This window comes from Prinia subflava, chromosome 5 (assembly GCF_021018805.1).
Source record: "Prinia subflava isolate CZ2003 ecotype Zambia chromosome 5, Cam_Psub_1.2, whole genome shotgun sequence".
In the NCBI taxonomy this organism is placed as follows: domain Eukaryota; kingdom Metazoa; phylum Chordata; class Aves; order Passeriformes; family Cisticolidae; genus Prinia; species Prinia subflava.
Window position 1 is genome coordinate 29094738 of NC_086251.1, and position 3797 is coordinate 29098534.

Consider the following 3797-nt stretch of genomic DNA (forward strand, 5'->3'; position numbering starts at 1 on the left):
TCTTAAAATCAGCTGTTAATATCCTATCTGCAGGCTGCAGTTATAATCTCCCAAGTGAACCCCAGTGTTCTGAGTAGCTCTTGCACCTTACTCAGGCTGAACTAAAGAGCAGCAAGGTTGATTCCTCTGTGGTGTGTGAAAAGAGTAGATCTGGGAAAAATCACACCCATATCTTGCTTATCAGATGGATATTGAGAATGACAAAGTAGGCACTCCTATATCTTTCAGCCCTCCTTTTTCCTCTATCTTATCTTCCAGTATCCAAAGCTGTCCTAATTCTAAAGGCACATCTACGCTAGGCAAAGGCGAGTGGTGTGAGGTTTTTGAGCTAGCAGTGACCTAGATCTGACTTGAGAACAATGCTTTTTCTGAGACCCTAAGGAAGCAGACCCTTGCTCCACTGTTAGTTGCTACTGCCCCAGGGAGACCTACAGAACTGCCTAATGCTACACCACACCATTATGGGCTCAAGTTACTGCACATCAGCTGTTCCCCCAGCCTGGCAGGGTGCCTGTTCCAACCCTCTGTGGAGGTGAAGGCACTCATTCCTGTAATGCTGAAAGACTGCATATTGAGCAGCATTAGTGGGGAATAAGAGACTGCATAGAAGCAGTTACTGCAGGTCTGCTCATGTGTGGCATCCTCCTACTGCCCAGGTAAATGGAAGCAGTTCGATGTTACTAAAGGTCACGTAACTCCAGGAGTGACCAGGTGACACTTTGTGTTCAGATCTGTACAGGAGTGCAGACTAAGTCACTTGGGTTTGAGTCTAATGAGACAGTATGTGAGTGTAACTGGAAATTGAATTACTGAACAACACAAAAAAGAATCCTAAAATGCACTGACTCCCCATGAACTTTGGACTGCTGGCACTCTGAAGAGAAATGCCATCCAATGGTCACCGGCAGTAAAGCCTGCTTAGTTTGCCTACATTAAGAATGTTGCTAGTCTTTACATCATGCCTACATCTTCAGGATTGAGCGGTGATTGCCTTCCAGGGTAAGTGCATATTTATCATTGCTTGCCCATTACCTAAAAAGCTCACACCAGCACCCTTGGGTTCAACTCGCACACACAGCTGTAACTCATACCACTGAATTGTTCCATGGTATCATATAGGCACACATCAAAAGTGCATCTAACTACCTCCAAGCTGGAAAAACCACCTCTCTCTTAGTTCTGTGGCTTAGTTTTTTTTAATGAGATTAAAAATGACACATGGGAGCAAATGGAAATGCTTGTGCTTCTAATTGCTTGCTCTGTGTGAGATACAGCTATTCCCAACTTCAGCTGAACTGCAAGAAGAAAACTACAAGCAGTAATTTTACAGAGCAAGCAGACCTGCTAGAGAAGTGTCTGCTTTTTTAATATCTGGTCTGGCAGTGTATGGAGGAGCTAAGTTCTCACAACAAGCAGTGTTGTTTGGGAAAGTTCCTAGTTTGGCAACGTATTTGAAAACCAGGGCTTACAAGAATTTTCTTGCATATCCTATCTGTTTTCACTGTCTTATGTCATGGCACAATCTTTGCTAAGGTAATGGTTTAATGCCTACTGACTTTGTCATTCCAGAGGGGTACCAAACCCTGGCCTCTGGGATGGTTCTTGCTGTGCTAGACATACTTGATTGGGCTGATGTAAAAGAGAGAGTTTGTGCTGTTTTCCTGTCTGGTCTCAAAAGTCCCTGCAAGTTGTTGATGGTGATCAGAGCCGCCTCTGAGGAGAAACAGGCTATTTCAGGAAGTGTGGCTGACAATACAGTAAATGGTACTGTCCCCTAAGAGAGCACTTAGCCACTCTATTGGCAGACTGGCAGGCCCTGCAGCTCAGTTAGCTGTGCTATCTTTGGAAGAGAGGTGAGACAAAGGTGTTTTATGGTTCTGACCTTTAACATGCCTGTGCTGTTATTGAGTTTGAAGGGTAAACTGCAGGGCCTGGGTCAAATTTCAGTGTAAATGCATTTGTACTTGCTTTTCCAGTTATTCTGTTTGCTTTTCTCTCTCTCTTTCCTAATATGCTGAGGGTGCTGCAGTGCACAGCTAAGCAGATGGCTCACTTCATCCTAGAGACATATCCAGTTCTGAGCACAGGGATTCTTGTATCTAAAGAGGTGCTCAAGTGAAACCATTTGAGTAAAAGCTGCATGGAGATAGTTAAGCTCATTTACCACATATATGGGTGATTTGCTTACAAGAAAAAGGAATAAAAACTATGAAAGAAGAACACTTCTTGCTGTATCTCCAACATTCATCATGCAGCATATGGGGTTTTCCTGAGGATGCGCGTTCCCAGATTTCGTACAAACAAATTTGTGAGGTCTGGTGAGCACAAAGCCCCAGGCTGTGTGGTCACAGACTTACCATCTGTGTATGATCTCAGTAGCATCAGCCCTGCAGTTTACATGAGGCTCTCATCTTTCAAATTTTGTTGCAAAAATGGTTCTGTTCCCCATCCAGACAGCCTTCCAGGCCAGGTCTCATCTTCCAGGACACTGCAGTGATGGAAGGTGGCCAGTGTTGTGTGGTATCAGTATAACTGTGTGTACTGAGAGCTTAAATGAACTTTGAGCAAGGAAACATCATTGCTTCATCCTACAAAGATAAGAGAAATTCTAATGGATCTTGATGTGTGAATGACTTTCAAACTCATTTAGTAGGTCTACGTAATATCGCCAGTGTAAGATCTCAAGTGTGGACATATAGAGATTAGTACTATCCCTATTTAATTGAAGCTCACTGAGGATTTCACTGCAGAAAATTTATTTAGTGGTTCCTGCAACACACTGTTATTTATATTAACACACTGTAGGCTGTTTGAAAGGTATTTCTTTCCCCATAAGCTGTCATGCACAGCTTATATTAACAATATTGCCCTGAGGACAGTCAGATGAGCAGTCCTTTTGGACCTACTTGTCTGTGCACACCTGTCACAATAGTTTCTTAGCCCTAAGCAGGAATGTCCTGGCAGCTCAGGAAATAAAGATTTCCTAGTGTTGAGGGGACTGAATAGACTCAAAATGGACTATTTTCCTCCAAAATGAAAATATCTGTATTAATATAGATTTTTTAAATTACTCATTGCCCATGCCTCTATTTGCTTCTCTGATTGCAAGTCCTGTCAACAAACCAATGACTGCATATGCACACTTCATTTAATTCTTAACCCACTGGTTTTCAAGTAAGTATGGTTTGTTTATGAGGATCAGCCCAGATAAATCTCTCATTGTGCTGTTTCCTTCCTTCCTTCCTGCCTTCCTGCCTTCCTGCCTTCCTGCCTTCCTGCCTTCCTGCCTTCCTTCCTGCCTGCCTTCCTGCCTTCCTGCCTTCCTGCCTTCCTGCCTTCCTGAAGTTGTACAATTATTTGACTGCTTTCATCGGTCAAATAATTTTACAGTTTACAGTTCTAGGCTTAGAAATACCAGTACTAAAAAATACAGAGTAGTTAGAAGAATAAGCTATGCTCAACCTTTTTAGCAAGATTGTTTATTCTGCACTGGGAATTTTTAAAATTGTACTGAATAAATTTGATTAAAGAGGAATATAAAACAGATAAACACATGCATTTTAAAAAATGAAATTCATCTAAAAAGAGAAATATGGGATGAATGTAGCTTTCCATATCCACTTTCTTAACTGTTCAGAGACAGAGGAAACATTTGATCTACCATAAAAGCCAGTATGGATGAGAAAGTAGAAAAATCATGAGCAACACAAAAATTCAGGCTACTGCTTCTGTATCCTTGATACTTACCAGAGAATCAGTTTGAAGTGATCAATTATTCTACCCAAAATGGAGTCCAA